Raw genomic sequence first — 19,690 nt, forward strand, 5'->3', positions numbered from 1 at the left:
TTTGTTCTTGTGTGTTCGATATATGGAATATTTTGTTATAGTGTGTTTGATATGTGGGATATTTTGTTCCAGTGTGTTTGATATGTGGGATACTTTGTTCTTGTGTGTTCGATATATGGAATATTTTGTTTTTGTGTGTTTGATATGTGGGATACTTTGTTCCTGTGTGTTTGATATGTGGGATATTTTGTTCTTGTGTGTTCGATATATGGAATATTTTGTTATAGTGTGTTTGATATGTGGGATACTTTGTTCTTGTGTGTTCGATATATGGAATATTTTGTTATTGTGTGTTGGATATGTGGGATATTTTGTTCTTGTGTGATGGATATGTGGATTACTTTGTTCTTGTGTGATGGATATGTGGAATATTTTGTAATTGTGTGTTGGATTTGTGGAATACTTTGTTCTTGTGTGATGGATATGTGAAATAATTTGTTCTGGTGTGTTGGATTTGTGGAAAAATTTGTTTATTGTGTGTTGGATATGTTGATTATTTTGTTATTGTGTGTTGGATATGTGAAATATTTTGTTCTTGTGTGATGGATATGTTGAATACTTTTTTTTTGTTCTTGTGTATTGGATATGTGGAATATTTTGTTTTTTTGTATTGGCTATGTGGATTTTTTTTTTGTGTGTGATGGATATGTGGAATACTTTGTTCTTGTGTGATGGATATGTGGTATATTTTGTTCTGGTGTGATGGATATGTGGAATATTTTGTAATTGTGTGTTTGATAGGTGGAATATTTTGTTCTTGTGTGTTGGATATGTGGAATATTTTGTTATGGTGTGTTGGATATGTGGGATATTTTGTTCTTGTGTGATGGATATGTGGAATATTTTGTTATTGTGTGTTATATATGTGGAATATTTTGTTCTTATGTGTTCGATATATGGAATATTTTGTTATTATGTGATGGATATGTGGAATATTTTGTTCTTGTGTGTTCGATATATGGAATATTTTGTTATGGTGTGTTTGATATGTGGGATACTTTGTTCTGGTGTGTTTGATATGTGGGATACTTTGTTCTTGTGTGTTTGATATGTGGGATATTTTGTTCTTGTGTGTTCGATATATGGAATGTTTTGTTCTTGTGTGTTCGATATATGGAATATTTTGTTATGGTGTGTTTGATGTGTGGGATATTTTGTTCTTGTGTGTTCGATATATGGAATATTTTGTTCTTGTGTGTTCGATATATGGAATATTTTGTTATTATGTGGATACTTTGTTCTTGTGTGTTTGATATGTGGGATATTTTGTTCTTGTGTGATGGATATGTGGAATATTCTGTTATTGTGTGTTGGATATGTGGAATATTTTGTTCATGTGTGTTCGATATATGGAATATTTTGTTATTATGTGTTGGATTTGTGGAATATTTTGTTCTTGTGTATTGGATATGTGGGATACTTTGTTCTTGTGTGTTCGATATATGGAATTGTGTTTGATGTGTGGGATACTTGTGGAATACTTTTTTCTTGTGTGATGGATATGTGGATATTTTGTAGTTTTGTTTTTGATATGTGGAATATTTTGTTCTTATGTGATGGATATGTGGAATGTGTTGTTCTTGTGTGTTTGATATGTGGATATTTTGTTCTGGTGTTGGTGTGTTTGATATGTGGAATACTTTGTTCTTGTGTATAGGATATGTGGAATATTTTGTTGTTGTGTGTTCGATATATGGAATATTTTGTTCTTGCGTGTTGGATATGTGGAATACTTTTTTCTTGTGTGTTGGATATGTGGAATATTTTGTTCTTGTGTGATGGATATGTGGATATTTTGTAGTTTTGTGTTTGATATGTGGAATATTTTGTTCTTGTGTGTTGGATATGTCAGATATTTTGGTATTGCGTTCAGGATATAATGACTATTTCGATATATGGAATGTTTTGTTCTTGTGTGATTGATATGTGGAATATTTTGTTCTATTGTGATGGATATGTGGATATTTTGTTCTGGTGTGTTTGATATGTGGGATATTTTGTTCTGGTGTGTTTGATATGTGGAATACTTTGTTCTTGTGTGATGGATATGCGGAATATTTTGTTATGGTGTGTTTGATATGTGGGATATTTTGTTCTGGTGTGTTTGATATGTGGGATATTTTGTTCTTGTGTGATGGATATGTGGATATTTTGTAGTTTTGTGTTGGATATATGGAATATTTTGTTCTGGTGTGTTGGATATGTGGAATACTTTGTTCTTGTGTATTGGCTATGTCAGATATTTTGGTATTGCGTTCAGGATATAATGACTATTTTGTTCTTGTGTATTGGATATGCGGAATACTTTGTTCTTGTGTGATTGATATGTGGAATATTTTGTTATGGTGTGTTTGATATGTGGAATATTTTATTCTTTTGTGATGGATATGTGGAATATTTTGTTATTGTATGTTGGTGGTGTGCAATATTTTGTTCTTGCGTTTTTGATATGTGGAATATTTTGTTATTGTATGTTGGTGGTGTGGAATATTTTGTTCTTGCGTGTTTGATATGTGGAATATTTTGTTATGGTGTTTTTGCTATGTGGAATATTTTGTTCTTGTGTGATGGATATGTGGAATATTTTGTTATTGTGTGTTTGATATGTGGAATATTTTGTTATTGTGTGTTGGATATGTGGAATACTTTTTTCTTGTGTGTTGGATATGTGGAATATTTTGTTCTTGTGTGATGGATATGTGGAATATTTTGTTATTGTATGTTTGATATGTGGAATATTTTGTTATTGTGTGTTGGCTATGTGGAATACTTTTTTCTTGTGTGATGGATATGTGGAATATTTTGTTATTGTATGTTTGATATGTGGAATATTTTGTTATTGTGTGTTGGCTATGTGGGATACTTTGTTCTTGTGTGATAGATATGTGGAATATTTTGTTATTGTGTGTTGGATTTGTGGAATACTTTGTTATTGTGTGATAGATATGTGGAATATTTTGTTATTGTGTGATGGATATGTGGAATACTTTCTTCTTTTGTATTGGATATGTGGAATACTTTGTTCTTTTGTATTTGATATGTGGAATATTTTGTTCTGGTGTGTTTGATATGTGGAATATTTTGTTATTGTGTGTTTGATATGTGGAATATTATGTTATTGTGTGTGGATATGTTGAATATTTTGTTATTGTGTGTTTGATATGTGGAATATTTTGTTCTTGTGTGACGAATATGTGGAATATTTTGTAGTTGTGTGTTTGATATATGGAATATTTTGTTCTTGTGTGTTCGATATAAGGAATATTTTGTTATGGTGTGTTTGATATGTGGGATACTTTGTTCTGGTGTGTTTGATATGTGGGATACTTTGTTCTTGTGTGTTTGATTTGTGGGATATTTTGTTCTTGTGTGATGGATATGTGGATATTTTGTAGTTGTGTGTTTGATATGTGGATATTTTGTTCTGGTGTGTTGGATTTGTGGAATATTTTGTTCTTGTGTATTGGATATGTGGAATACTTTGTTCTTGTGTGATTGATATGTGGAATATTTTGTTATGGTGTGTTTGAGATGTGGAATATTGTGTGTTTGATATGTGGAATATTTTGTTATTGTGTGTTGGATATGTGGAATACTTGAAGATTTTGTTCTTTCGTGATGGATATGTGGAATATTTTGTTTTTGTATGTTGGTGGTGTGGAATATTTTGTTCTTGCGTGTTTGCTATGCGGAATATTTTGTTCTTGTGTGATGGATATGTGGAATATTTTGTTATTGTGTGTTTGATATGTGGAATATTTTGTTATTGTGTGTTGGATATGTGGAATACTTTTTTCTTGTGTGATGGATATGTGGAATACTTTGTTCTTGTGTGATGATTATGTGGAATATTTTGTTATTGTGTGTTGGATATGTGGAATACTTTCTTCTTTTGTGATGGATTTGTTAATATTTTGTTATTGTGTGTTTGATATGTGGAATATTTTGTTCTTGTGTATTGGATATGTGGAATACTTTGTTCTTTCATGATGGATAAGTGGAATATTTTGTTCTTGCGTGTTTGCTATGCGGAATATTTTGTTCTGGTGTGATGGATATGTGGAATATTTTGTTATTGTGTGTTTGATATCTGAAATATTTTGTTATTGTGTGATGGATATGTGGAATACTTTGTTATATGATGGATAAGTGGAATATTTTGTTCTTGCGTGTTTGATATGTGGAATATTTTGTTATTGTGTGTTGGCTATGTGGAATCCTTTTTTTCTTGTGTGATGGATATGTGGAATACTTTGTTCTTGTGTGATGGATATGTGGAATATTTTGTTATTGTGTGTTGGATATGTGGAATACTTTCTTCTTTTGTGATGGATTTGTTAATATTTTGTTATTGTGTGTTTGATATGTGGAATATTTTGTTCTTGTGTATTGGATATGTGGAATACTTTGTTCTTTCATGATGGATAAGTGGAATATTTTGTTCTTGCGTGTTTGCTATGCGGAATATTTTGTTCTGGTGTGATGGATATGTGGAATATTTTGTTATTGTGTGTTTGATATGTGGAATATTTTGTTATTGTGTGTTGGATATGTGGAATAATTTTTTCTTGTGTGTTGGATATGTGGAATATTTTGTTCTTGTGTGATGGATATGTGGAATATTTTGTTATTGTATGTTTGATATGTGGAATATTTTGTTATTGTGTGTTGGCTATGTGGAATCCTTTTTTTCTTGTGTGATGGATATGTGGAATACTTTGTTCTTGTGTGATGGATATGTGGAATATTTTGTTATTGTGTGTTGGATATGTGGAATACTTTCTTCTTTTGTGATGGATATGTGGAATATTTTGTTCTTGCGTGACGGATATCTGAAATATTTTGTTATTGTGTGATGGATATGTGGAATACTTTGTTCTTGTGTGATGGATATGTGGAATACTTTGTTATTGTGTGTTGGATATGTGGAATATTTTCTTCTTTTGTGATGGATATGTGGAATATTTTGTTCTTGCGTGACGGATATCTGAAATATTTTGTTATTGTGTGATGGATATGTGGAATACTTTGTTCTTGTGTGATGGATATGTGGAATACTTTGTTCTTGTGTGTTTGATATGTGGAATATTATGTTCTTGTGTATTGGATATGTGGAATACTTTGTTTTTTGTGTGATGGATATGTGGAATATTTTGTAATTGTGTGTTGGATTTGTGGAATATTTTGTTCTTGTGTGATGGATATGTGGTATATTTTGTTCTTGTGTGATGGATATGTGGTATATTTTGTTCTTGTGTGATTGATATGTGGAATATTTTGTAATTGTGTGTTGGATTTGTGGAAAACTTTGTTCTTGTGTATTGGATATGTGGAATACTTTTTTCTTGTGTGATGATTATGTGGAATATTTTGTTATTGCGTGAAGGATATCTGAAATACTTTCTTCTTTTGTGTTTGATATGTGGAATATTTTGCTATGGTTTGTTTGATATGTGGAATATTTTGTTATTGTGTGTTGGATATGTGGAATATTTTTTTCTTGTGTGTTGGATATGTGGAATATTTTGTTATGGTGTGTTTGATATGTGGAATATTTTGTTCTTGTGTATTGGATATGTGGAATACTTTGTTCATGTGTGATGGATATGTGGAATATTTTGTTCTTGTGTGTTGGATATGTGGAATATTTTGTTATGGTGTGTTTGATATGTGAAATATTTTGTTATGGTGTGTTTGATATGTGGAATATTTTGTTCTTGTCTATTGGATATGTGGAATACTTTGTTCATGTGTGATGGATATGTGGAATATTTTGTTCTTGTGTGTTCGATATATGGAATATTTTGTTATAGTGTGTTTGATATGTGGGATACTTTGTTCTTGTGTGTTCGATATATGGAATATTTTGTTATGGTGTGTTTGATATGTGGAATATTTTGTTCTTTTGTGTTGGAAATTTGGAATATTTTGTTCTTGTGTGATTGATATATGGAATATTTTGTTATGGTGTGTTTGATATGTGGAATATTTTGTTCTTGTGTGATGGATATGTTAAATATTTTGTTATTGTATGTTGGTTGTGATGAAAACTATGTTTCTTGCGTGTTGGCTATGTGGAATGTGTTGTTCTTGTGTGTTTGATATGTGGAATTTTTTGTTATTGTGTGATGGATATGTGGAATACTTTGTCCTTGTGTGTTGGATATGTGGAATATTTTGTTCTTGTGTGTTTGATATGTGGAATATTTTGTTATTGTGTGTTGGCTATGTGGAATCATTTTTTCTTTTGTGATGGATATGTGGAATACTTTGTTCTTGTGTGATGGATATGTGGAATTCTTTGTTATTGTGTGTTGGATATGTGGAATATTTTGTTATTGTGAGTTGGATATGTGGAATACTTTGTTATTGTGTGTTCGATATGTGGAGTATTTTGTTATTGTGTGATGGATATGTGGAATATTTTGTTATTGTGTATTGGATATGTGGAATACTTTGTTATTGTGTGTTCGATATGTGGAGGATTTTGTTATTGTGTGTTAGATATGTGGAATATTTTGTAATTGTGTGTTCGATATGTGGAGTATTTTGTTATTGTGTGATGGATATGTGGAATACTTTGTTATTGTGTGTTCGATATGTGGAGTATTTTGTTATTGTGTGTTAGATATGTGGAATATTTTGTAATTGTGTGTTGGATTTGTGGAATACTTTGTTCTTGTGTGATGGATATGTGGAATATTTTGTAATTGTGTGTTTGATATGTCGAATATTTTGTTCTTGTGTGTTAGATATGTGGAATATTTTGTTATGGTGTGTTTGATATGTGAAATATTTTGTTATGGTGTGTTTGATATTACTTTCTTCTTTTGTGATGGATATGTGGATGTGGAATATTTTCTGATTGTATGTTGGTGGTGTGGAATACTTTGTTCTTGCGTGTTTGCTATGTGGAATATTTTGTTCTTGTGTGATGGATATGTGGAATAGTTTGTAGTTGTGTGTTTGATATGTGGAATATTTTGTTCTTTTGTGTTGGACATTTGGAATATTTTGTTCTTGTGTGATTGATATGTGGAATATTTTGTTATTGTGTGTTGGATATGTGGAATACTTTCTTCTTTTGTGATGGATATGTGGAATATTTTGTTCTTGCGTGACGGATATCTGAAATATTTTGTTATTGTGTGATGGATATGTGGAATACTTTGTTTTTGTGTGATGGATATGTGGAATACTTTGTTCATGTGTGATGGATATACGGAATATTTTGTTATTGTGTGTTGGATATGTGGAATATTTTGTTATTGTGTGTTGGATATGTGGAATACTTTGTTATTGTGTGATGGATATGTGGAATATTTTGTTATAGTGTGTTTGATATGTGGAATATTTTGTTCTTGTGTATTGGATATGTGGAATACTTTGTTCATGTGTGATGGATATGTGGAATATTTTGTTATAGTGTGTTTGATATGTGGTATATTTTGTTCTTGTGTGTTGGATTTGTGGAATACTTTGTTATTGTGTGATGGATATGTGGTATATTTTGTTCTTGTGTGATGGATATGTGGAATATTTTGTAATTGTGTGTTTGATATGTGGAATATTTTGTTCTTGTGTGTTGGATATGTGGAATATTTTGTTATGGTGTGTTTGATATGTGAACTATTTTGTTATGGTGTGTTTGATATGTGGAATATTTTGTTCTTTTGTGATGGATATGTTAAATATTTTGTTATTGTATGATGGTTGTGATGAAAACTATGTTCTTGCGTGTTGGCTATGTGGAATGGTTTGTTCTTGTGTGTTTGATATTTGGAATACTTTGTTCTTGTGTGATGGATATGCGGAATATTTTGTTATGGTGTGTTTGATATGTGGAATATTTTGTTCTTGTGTGATGGATATGTGGAATATTTTGTTATTGTGTGTTGGATATGTGGAATATTTTGTTATTGTGTGTTGGATATGTAGATTATTTTGTTCTTGTGTGCTGACGCAGTGTTATATTGTTTCCTTTTTTACTTGGTCACTTCAGTATATTTCATTTTTTGCATACTAGTTATGATTTGCTGTACAATATCCAAGAAACGTTCACGAAGTTGCTATCGCATTGTGGAAATGGCATAATTGTTATAGCACTCTGAAGATCGTAAACACACAGAAAAATCTATCTAACAAACCAAGATTCGAACCCGACACCCCCGATCTCTGAACGGACGCTCTAACCAACCGAGCAACCTGTGACGTTACTTCTGATTAAATAAGTTATTGTTCCGTATCTCATTCGCTTTAAAAATGAAAGCGGCAATATTTTTCAATGTACTCTTGCTCGTAGACGATATTAGTTCCAGGAACTTTGGTCGATTTGGGTAATGAAAATACCTTCTCTTGATATACTTGTCTTATGTTAGAATATATATGAGTGTTATAGTAAGAAGCTGATCAAATGTCACAGAAATATAACACAGAACTGCGTGAGTCCTTGGGAAAGTCACGCCGACCTATAATAAGTGGTGACCGCGACACAGGTAGACAGTACAGGTAGAATCGCGTGACACTGTGGTAGGTCAATATGGCCATACATTATACCCCAGGACGCCTCTACTGGATCCCACTAGCCCGGAGATAAGGGTTTATACATAGCCCTTAATGGTCCCGCCTGTATCTCCCGTTCACATCTCTTTGTGTTATAAAACCTCCTCGTTCTATTTCATTATCACCGCTTTTACAATATACAAACCCCAATTCTAATGGGATCTGCCTATTATTATGCTATAAAATTATTATCAAAATTCTTTACGAGGTGTCCAAACACTTCACGCCGCAGCCTAGCGCTGGATTCTCTTTCAGACCATTTGAATCAAATAGATAAGACAGTTTCTATTTTATACACACATTGTGATCCTGTCTACAGGGGTTTCTAATGATAATTAAACCACAAATAGCCATTTCATCTGCATTAATACACTATTTGGTATAAAGAAGACAATAATTTATCTGACACTGTATACGCGACCCTTGAAGCTTACCCATAAATCGCCAATCTTTTGTCCACATGTCACATAAAAGGATAACGTTCAGTTAGAGTTAGTTCCCTTGTTAGATGATGTTTACTAGGTAGTAAATTGTACCAAAAGCACACATTATAATTATACGCAGAACATTATCTTTGTTTATGTAAATTAAGAATCACAATTAAAGGGAATAAAACCTCCCTAGAAACAAGGTTTCACACATTTTCAATTCCTATAATTGATATAAATACAAGACATTTTTTATCTTATCTTTGATCTACATCTACAGAGTAGCTCGCACTTTCTGTGTGTCTGTTTCGCCGATACTATATTCCTTTTATTTCATTGTCTTTTAATATTAAATTTTTCATCTATTGACCGATCTTCGTGTATGTCTGATTTATACGCAGTATGTCAGCCTAATCACATACGATCCCGGAATATACAACACAGTTTATGGTGAGTGCTCTTATATAGTTAATACAATTAGCTCATCAAATAGACCCAATGTCTAAACATTGCCGACACTGTTGTTATACCATGGTTAATACTGAGCGTTATACTTACAATTTCAACATACGCTATCACTTTACATGAAACTTAAGATTAACTATACTTATAACATATAAGCAATCAGGTGAGATGCACAAGACAAAAAGTCTACGAATTCTGGTCAAGCTGTCAAAATTAGACAGTTCAAATATGTAGTAATGCGCCTCGTCAGTGTCTGGGAGGGGTGACTTACCTGTGCATGTGTCCACAGGATCTGGTGTCGTGGAGGGCAGCTCTGTAAGCAGAATAAACAGTATGTTACTCGCCGGACAACGTATTAAGGGTTGTGTATTAGTTAATTCCCTGTGTGATGCAGCATGCACATTCCATGGAATGTGATCAAGCGAACGCAGTGACATGTGTTTTTTTTCTTCTTAGCTAAGATGTCTAGCGAGAAAATTCGTAAATACTTAGTCACAAACAACACGCTAATGCTTTTTGTTCTGTTTGTAGAATAAATAACAGCTTCGTGCATTTTTTCCGAACTTGAGATAGGTGTCTGTGTCATGAATTACGCTGGCACTGATCACTTGGAATCCGTTATTGTTGTTCACTTTAGTAAAAAAAAATATCCTTAGCTGTGAAATAATATAGTGGCATTAGGATATCTTAGTTGTGCAATACTATTACATACATGTAATGTAATAATACCATTCCTTAGCTGTGTGGTACTAGAGTGATACATATATTCCTTAGTTGTGGTACTATAATAGAGTGACACATGGATTCCTCAGAAGTGCTATATCAGAATGACACGTTGATTTATGACTATGTGGTACTAGAGTGACGCATGGATTCATTAGTTGTACTTTAATAGAGTAACACTTGGATTCATTAGTTGTGCTATACTAGATTGACACATGAATTTCTTACTTGTCGTTCTTGAGTGACACATGAATGCATTAGTTGTGGTGATAGATTGACACATGGATTCTTAAGTTAATGTACTAGAGTGACACATGGATTCCTTTGTTGTGATACTAGAGTGACACATGGATTCTATAGTTTTGGTACCAGAGTGACACATGGATTCCTAAGTTGTGGTACTAGATTGACACATAAATTCTTGAGTTAATGTGCTAGAGTGACACATGAATTCCTTTGTTGTGATACTAGAGTGACACATGGATTCCTTAGTGGTACTGTATGAGAGTGATACATACATTTCCTAGTTGTGGTACTAAAGTGACACATTGATTCCTTAGTGGTACTGTATGAGAGTGACACTTGGATTCCTAAGTTGTGGTGATAGATTGACACATGGAGTCTCGAGTTAATGTACTCGAGTGATACATGAATTCCTTAGTTGTGATACTAGAGTGACGCAAGGATTCCTTAATGGTGCTATATGAAAAAGACACACGGATTCTTAAGTTGTGCTATATTAGAGTGACACATTTATTCCTTGGTTGTGTTATACTACATTGTTAAGTGACATTGAGATCCGTAGTTATGTAACACTTGAGTGACATTTAGATCCTTAGTTATGTAACGCTTGAGTGACATTTAGATCCTTAGTTATGTTACACTTGAGTGACATTTAGATTCTTAGTTATGTAACACTTGAGTGACATTCAGATCCTTAGTTATGTAACGCTTGGTTGACATCCAGATCCTTAGTTATGTAACACTTGAGTGAAATTTAGATCCTTAGTTATGTAACACTTGAGTAACATTCAGATCCGTAGTTATGTTACACTTGAGTGACATTTAGATCCTTAGTTATGTAACGCTTGAGTGACATTTAGATCCTGAGTTATGTAACGCTTGGGTGACATTTAGATCCTTAGTTATGTTACACTTGAGTGACATTTGGATTCCGTAGTTGTGTGTTGTGTTATACTATTGTGACCTTCAGATTTCTCTTCCCCCCCCCNTAATGTTTAATATTTGTGAAATACTAGATCGATATTGATGACATTAATACCTGGTTTGTGAAATACTACAGTGGCGTCGGGATTCCTTATTTGTACAATGTATAACACTTGTGACCGTGAAATTCTTTAGTTGTGTAATACTGAAATTACATGATGATCCCTTGTTAGAGTAATAAGGAAATTATTGGTGTTTAGCTGTTGCTTATAATGCAAAATGCTGAATATTCTGTATTTTTTTCACATTTAGTTAAGAGGTAAATCATTGTTGGATGTGTAATCCATGCCAGGTATGGTTGCTTCGTGCTGTTTTTATTTTCATTTTTATTTTTTCTTAATTATGAAATATTCAATACCTTTAATTCAATACTTTTGATTTCTTTTTTAAGCAATCTGTTCCTTGATACAAACGTATAGGACTATTTCCTGGCCAGGGAAGTAGGACAGGGAAGTTCCATCCTTGGGTTTTCAAACCCAAGTTGCAATGTCACTCTGGTTTTACACAAATATGGTTTTAAATCGAGATTGCATTATCACATATTCTGCAACAACGTTCCTTAAACAGCGACACGAGATATGATGAAGCGATATCAGCAATTTGGTCCCCAATTATAAATATATTTATCATTTGACAACCTTCAGGTGAAAATCAAATGAACCTGAGGTTAAAGCTAGCCTGATTGTGATACATAAGTAAACAGCTGAGCTTTGTCTCCTGGTGAGGACTATCCCATTGATCATGCATGCGGCCTCGCAAGTGCAGAGATGAATACTTTTTGAAAATGCATGTAGATTGACCTGCACAAAATCAAAATGAGAAAAAAAAAGCCAACACAAAGATCGATGCCATAAATAAAAATAGTTATAATTTGTGGTTCCCTTACTCTGACAAAAACAGAGAAAATAATCTCTCATTGAGTATCTCTGCTGTATTATTATATATATGAACATTTCTCGCAATCACATTGGTCGGATCATGTACACGTGACCAGTCCTCAAAAACTCATGTAGACTGGTTATCCGGTGAATATCGATTTCTAAATATAGCCTATATGGAAATACCCCGGAACCTGTCGTAGCGCATGCGCAGTTAGACCGGAACGCGATCTGTCAGACGATATTAGAAGATGGCGAACGTTTCTCCTCCGTTACATCTGAAAATTACCAAAACTATTCAAGGATAAAGATGCTATTAACATAAAAAGGCCATTGAACACGCAGTGCATGTCCTCCATGCTTATCTTAAGAAAAAGAACCTAGACGACGTCTTCGAAAGCTACGATGTTAAACTGTTGAATTCAAACCTGGCTAAATTTTACACGGAGGCTCGCGTACAAAAATCAGAACCTTGAGTTTTATTTTGTTTTATTTTTGTCCTCCATGCTTATCTTAAGAAAAAGAACCCAGACGACGTCTTCGAAAGCTACGATGTTAAACTGTTGAATTCAAACCTGGCTAAATTTTTACACGGAGGCTCGCGTACAAAAATCAGAACCTTGAGTTTTATTTTGTTTTATTTTATTGTTGAAGCATATAATAAAACAGTTATGGGCTTTTGTGCTGGTAAATATGATGTGATATGAACCTGAAAGAGAAATATTGACCTCGGCTTCGCCTCAGTCAATATCACTCTTTCAGGTTCATATCACATCATATTCACCAGCACAAAAGTCCATAACTGTATAGTATTATGGCGTATGTTTGCTAAACCATGCATTAATGGTTTAATATCGCTTGATTAATGTTAATAAAATTGAATGTATACCCTATTCTCGCTTGATTATTTGAGTTGATTTCACTGCGTGAATTTGCAACCTTTAATCATTTGAGCTGATGTTGAGTTATTAGCTGTGAATTCTTAAAACAAAAGTTTGTTGATACAAATATTTATATATATATTTTTTGTAACTCGGCAAAATATTGACCCATTTTACACAAATAGTTAGGTTCGGCATTGTACATGTATCATACAAAAATAAAACCCTTACAATATGGTGTGGGGAATATGCGCAGACACCACGAGTGCTACGAGTAAGTTCGGTAATACAATATGTATATCATACACAGAAACAATGCGCCATACGAGTAAGTTCGATAAGGTACAATGCGTTTCATCCAGAAATATAACGAATCCTGCTACTTAGTTCGGCAATTTATCATACACAGAAACAAAGCGCCATACGAGTAAGTTCGATAAGGTACAAAGCGTTTCGACCAGAAATATAACGAATCCTGTCTGCTTCTAAGTTCGGCAATTTATCATACACAGAAACAAAGCGCCATACGAGTAAGTTCGATAAGGTACAATGCGTTTCGACAAGAAATATAACGAATCCTGCTTCTAAGTTCGGCAATTTATCATACACAGAAACAAAGCGCCATACGAGTAAGTTCGATAAGGTACAATGCGTTTCGACCAGAAATATAACGAATCCTGCTTCTAAGTTCGGCAATTTATCATACACAGAAACAAAGCACAATACGAGTAAGTTCGATAAGGTACAATGCGTTTCGACCAGAAATATAACGAATCCTGTCTGCTTCTAAGTTCTGCAATTTATCATACACAGAAACAAAGCGCCATACGAGTAAGTTCGATAAGGTACAATGCGTTTCGACCAGAAATATAACGAATCCTGCTTCTAAGTTCGGCAATTTATCCTACACAGAAACAATGCGCCATACGAGTAAGTTTGGCCATGTATCATACAAAATAACAAAGTAAGATAGACAATGTACAGCTATGTCATACACAGACAACAAATCTTATAAGCTCGACAATGTTTGACACAGTCACTACATTTACAAGTTGCTTTGCGGTTCATATACACAGACCCGACTAGTTCAACAAGTTCGGCGGCAATTTATCATACGTAGGCAAATCAAGTTTTACAAGTTCGGAAACTTACCATACAAAGACATATTTTGTGTACAGTACCAATGATAAAAATTAACCTCAAGAGCAATATTCTAAATATTTCCATTTATTTTGACAAATAATACTTAAGAACTCAAAAGTTTGTGGTTAAAACGACCATCTGTAACTAGCTGTATCTGGTACCCTGTCCTTCTCATCGAGTGTTATCATACAAAACTCCTACATTACAAGTTTGGATCAAATCCAAGCGCGGGGAAAATGCCAATCGAACGCAGACTGAATAACGTGTATGCTTTCTGTGCGAGGTGGGTGTTTTAGACATTGCCCTTCCTTACAACCAGCACCTCCACTAAGTCACTTCTTATAAAAGTTTTATTTTATATAGCTATTTCTTTTTTTCTCTCAAAAACTGAAGCCAACAGAATAATAGCGGATGATGTGATAATTTGTTGTAGACGTTAAGCATTGAGACTTCAAGGATCCACATGTATCGGAATTTAACACATAAAGTAAAGCATAACTTTGACATTTATATTTCAGTTTTAACTTCTGCTGTTTTGTATTACATAACTTATAAATACGTTTAAAAATTCTGAGTTGAGAAATAATTGCGGACAACCACTTGCAAGTCGAGTAATCGACTGAGCAAATGACTCCCTATCAACAAGTGATATTTAATTTAACGACTCTTTATACCTAGCTATTGGCTTCATTTTGGACTTTTATCAAGATGTTTATAAACAAAGTTACCAAACTGACGCCAATGATGAGAAACTTTACAAATAACAGTTGTCGACAATGGTGACACACTTAAGCTCCAAACATGTACGTCCAAGTTTACAAAATATGCACAAAAGCGTTGACGAATATTGTGACTAATTTACACATAACGGTCGACAAAAATTGTGACAAAATATACACACATACGTCGGCGATATTAGTAAGACAATGTTCACTTAACGTTCGACGACAATTGTAACACAGTTTTCACTCAACCGTCAACGATAGTTGGGACAAAATTGAAATTGATGCAGCGGTTTAAGTGTTACGAACGCCTCACTGCGGACAACGCCGGAAAGAAACGATCGCAATAGGTCTCACGGGACTTTGTGTCTCCTGTGACGTGCTAAAATTTGCATATATAAAAATAAAAACACATTAAAAAAATCCGATTTGGCGTTACTAGTCGTTTGTAAAACAACAATGTCAATCAATCTGTCTTAAAAATAGGATAGAAGCTAGGAAGCTCCACAAGGCGTGACTGTGATTTATCATATTTATACAGCTGACTTATCGCAACACATAACATTCGGCGTCAATTGTTACAAGCGTCCTACACGAGCGCCGATGTCATTGTGACAATCTTTACATATATCCACTAATAACAACGGTGACAATCTTTCCACATAACTTTAAACGTAATTGATGACGCACTGAAGTCTTGTCGCTGCATATCCATTCTCACGCACGCCACAAAACATTCAAAAGCTAAAAAAAACCCACTGCAATATCCACATTCCATAAATCTATAGCACCGTCATTGGACCACCCTCACAACATACAAAGTCCGAACTACTGAAACGCCTTCATTGGACCCTTCTCAAGTCACATACGGTCCATCTCCACTCTAAAAACACATCGTCAATCACCATCCCAAGATAGCAGTGCTCATGATCGTATCAAGATAAATCCATTTGCAGAATCATTTGTCTCAGTGGGAGATAGCCTTCGTTCAGTCCCTGTGTGTTTTAACACAGGTAAGTGTATAAGAAAACGTTGCAGACATATTTTGTTCTTTTTCCTGTAAAAATAATATATAGAACACATTCGATAGACTACACTTACCTACCGCGATAGCAGTGCGATCAGATTGATGTCTGAAAAACAGGTCAGGAGAACAAGCAAACCCGTATGTTACACAGGCTGTGGGCAAAACAGTCTTGATAACATGTCTTACATGTCTTAAAGAGTATGTTTAACGAGCCGGTCTGAAAAACAAGCCTTGGAAGCAGACCTGACGAGCCGGTCTGAAATACAAGTCTTGGGAACAGACCTGGCGAGCCGGGCTGAAATACAAGCCTTGGGAACAGACTTGACGAGCCGGTCTGAAACACAAGTCTTGGGACCAGACCTGACGAGCCGATCTGAAATACAAGTCTTGGGAAGAGACTTGACGAGCCGGTCTGAAACACAAGTCTTGGGAACAGACCTGACGAGCCGGTCTGAAATACAAGTCTTGGGAACAGACTTGACGAGCCGGTCTGAAATACAAGCCTTGGGAACAGACCTGACGAGCCGGTCTGAAATACAAGTCTTGGGAACAGACCTGACGAGCCGGTCTGAAATACAAGCCTTGGGAACAGACCTGAAGAGTACGTCCCCAACGAGCCCAACTTAAATACCGATTTCGTGAAAAAAATTGACAACATGGGAACAGATTTGAGCAGCCTGCAAACGATGTTTTTGTTGAAGAAGCATAAGGAAAGGAGAAAAATTCTAAGTATAAATCTTGGAAGCATTTCCTGCATTGTAGGAAAGGTCTAAAGAGTAGTTCTAGTGAATCGCGTGGTCCATATCTTTATAGAATAACACAGACAAAATAACTGTAGTATAAAAATCTTGATCATTCGAGAACTGACTAAAATTGCTTATCACTATGAAGAGTGAAACACGTTCCCTGATGCTTAAAGGCGAGATGAATATAACTAAGTTTCAATTGGGTTTGTTCCTTATTGTACATTCAACCCGAGAAATGTCCACATTTGAAATTGCGTTTTGTTCTCTATGCAAACTTATCATTTAAAGGCATATATTCTGCTCGAGAACTATGGAATGTACCAAAAGAGATGTAACCTCGTGCGTATGAACAATACTACTGTGGGACATTTTTGCCAGAGAAAAGCCAACGACTCTGTCCCGTAATAAGCAGATAATTAACACGTATGAGTGTTATCCTCACACATCGTCATTCATATAATACAGTGTACATGTACAATTTTAAGGAGAGTATTTCTAGTAACACAGTGGATAATAAATAATGACTTTTAGTATATCATTTGAATATACCAAGAAAAATATACATACAAAATGTATGTACAAATTCCAACTTTAGAATACAACTTTTAACTACAATCACACGCCAAAGAGACGACAAACAATTATCAAAAAATAATGTTATTTTTTAATCTTTGAATGTGCAACTATTTCATAGACTTTCGTAGCAAAATATTGTTGAATTGATACCCCTGTTTGTTCATACAACTTACCCGCTACAATGACAGGTGACCAAGAGTGTGTGGGTAGGATGAGAGCTTGGAAGGCGATATTCCTCTCTCACGAACATCTAAATAAAACCAGCTGTTATACATTTTGTAAGAGATATAATTTTGTAGTGTAAACTAAACGATTTAGATCTGTGTCGCAGCCGATGATAAACCAACTCTATATTTGATAAGTATGAAATAGAAGGCGCTAAGCCTGGCGAAGGATTGTAAACAATAATAGCAGAATTTCTGTCCAGGTAGGTTCGTGTGCCAAGCTGTAGGAAAGGTGCTATCAATGAGAATGTGAAGTACCGAATCGGATTAACGACACATTGCTGCGTTCACAGATAAACGAGAAACAAGAGCCAGCTAATACAGAACACGAAGTACTGTATAAGTTTACACAAGGAAACGAAAACAGCAACGGAAAGAGTGGGATTCGAACCCCGGACTTCCGAGCCACAGACGAACGCTCAACCAATTGACATGGTTAGTACCGGCGCTTGACCTCGTAAAATTCCGCCAAGCGTGTAAACCTGGTATACACATCACACATATCAAGTCGATAGAAGCGTCATGTGTATAAAAGGGGCATTTTATAGCGTATCAATGTTGTTCATGGTAACAGCAAATGCAACTAAATCGAATTTATGTAAATGTGGTACAGTCTTCTAAATGGCGTCAGAATTAAAAAGACACACAGACAGAATTAAGAAACGAACGAATGAACTGGTACTATTGGTCGACCAGGGAAGAGTTCCAAACCATGACAGATCTTAGTTAGTATAAAGGAGCATGATCTATCGATGGGCAAAGAAGAGTGAAACGTACATAAGTTTACAAGTGTTCTGTTTGTGAGACATAATTTGATGTAAAATATTAGTGGCCTTCAATTTTATGCAATTCAATATGTCCTGAAAGGCTTATCAGATACCTTAAACAAATATGAAATTAAATCTTTTCGAAATATTACCGCGTAATCTTACAAAAAGAGGTTTTCCATCCATTATCTGCCCTTGACGAAATAGAATGACCTTGTCTGAGTTCCATGTGCTACTATGTGTGAAATTCAGACGTACTTCGATAGGAAACAATTTGTACCTGACCACCACCACGACACAACGTGGTGGCACAATCATGGAAATGTTCGCTTGGTGATGACGTGGAATAGAACCCCTAACATACAGGATTGACAAGTCATTTTATTTAACAGTAACGAACACACGATAGCCCACCGCCTGGCGTATGTTAAGTCTAATTATCTCTGTAAACTCTGACTCTACAAGTTACAGAGCATGCGCAAAGTACGTCAAAGATAATAATTATTATGTACTACAAAATATATTATCATATTGTAGCAGTTTTAAGACATCTACGGCACAAATATAACGAGTAAAATGTGTACACTATCATTCATTAAAGGCACTTTATTCTATACTATAATTTGGAAACATTTTTTTCTGTAGACAAAACACTTATTATTTTGGCGTACTTTCCGCATAATCTGTAAACCTTATAGAGTCAGCATTACTAGAGAGAATCGGTGTTTGTATGCGTGGAGCGGTACGTTTCATCGTTTGAACGACACTCAAATCACCTAATATGACGTTTATAGTAAGCGTTGTTAAGGCGTTAAGTTAGTTGAGTTTCTATAAATACGGGTATTTATAGATTGAACTATGAGAAAGGCAGTTCAGGAAATCGCATTACGATTTGGTCATCACGTGATCATTGCCGTCATTGAGTAAAATAGAAAGTTTACGATGCATTTCAGGTATTTGTGTCCGTCTTGTTTCGCAACACAGCAATAAATCCTTTCGCTACACGCCCTGCAGTAGAAAGCCTGCGTCAGTTGCTCAAATGATTTCCCGCCAATTCCCTTGTCAGACTAAGGAGGTAGCGTGTTCTTTTCAAATACCGTGCAGTGGACAACATCTTTTGATCCTTAACCTAATGATGAAGTATACGTAGGGGTCGTCCATCTACCTCCCAACGAACCAAACTAATAGTAATGGAAATAACCCTCCTCAACAAACCACTGCACACCTCGTGATGGAGTAAGGGGAAATCATGTATCCCTAAACATCATTATAAGGTAACATTGTAAGGTTTGTCCTGCCGTCCCCCCCCCCCCCCCCCCCC

At 34.8% G+C, this 19,690-nt stretch overlaps 1 protein-coding gene across 3 annotated transcripts in view; it reads right to left on the reverse strand.

The window, feature by feature from the left end:
* The window catches only part of LOC110449782 (matrix metallopeptidase-21-like), a 159,904-nt gene that overhangs the window by 67,775 nt on the left and 72,439 nt on the right, over positions 1-19,690 (reverse strand). For 2 of the 3 annotated variants that reach the window (XM_021496872.1, XM_021496871.1), the window contains exon 2: positions 9,727-9,768. The gene's annotated coding sequence lies outside the window, so the exon portion shown is untranslated. Of the gene's footprint in view, positions 1-9,726; positions 9,823-19,690 lie in introns of those variants that run through there. The other variant, XM_021496869.1, reaches the window with a different exon arrangement.

This window comes from Mizuhopecten yessoensis, unplaced genomic scaffold, assembly GCF_002113885.1.
Source record: "Mizuhopecten yessoensis strain PY_sf001 unplaced genomic scaffold, ASM211388v2 scaffold4819, whole genome shotgun sequence".
NCBI classification, from domain to species: domain Eukaryota; kingdom Metazoa; phylum Mollusca; class Bivalvia; order Pectinida; family Pectinidae; genus Mizuhopecten; species Mizuhopecten yessoensis.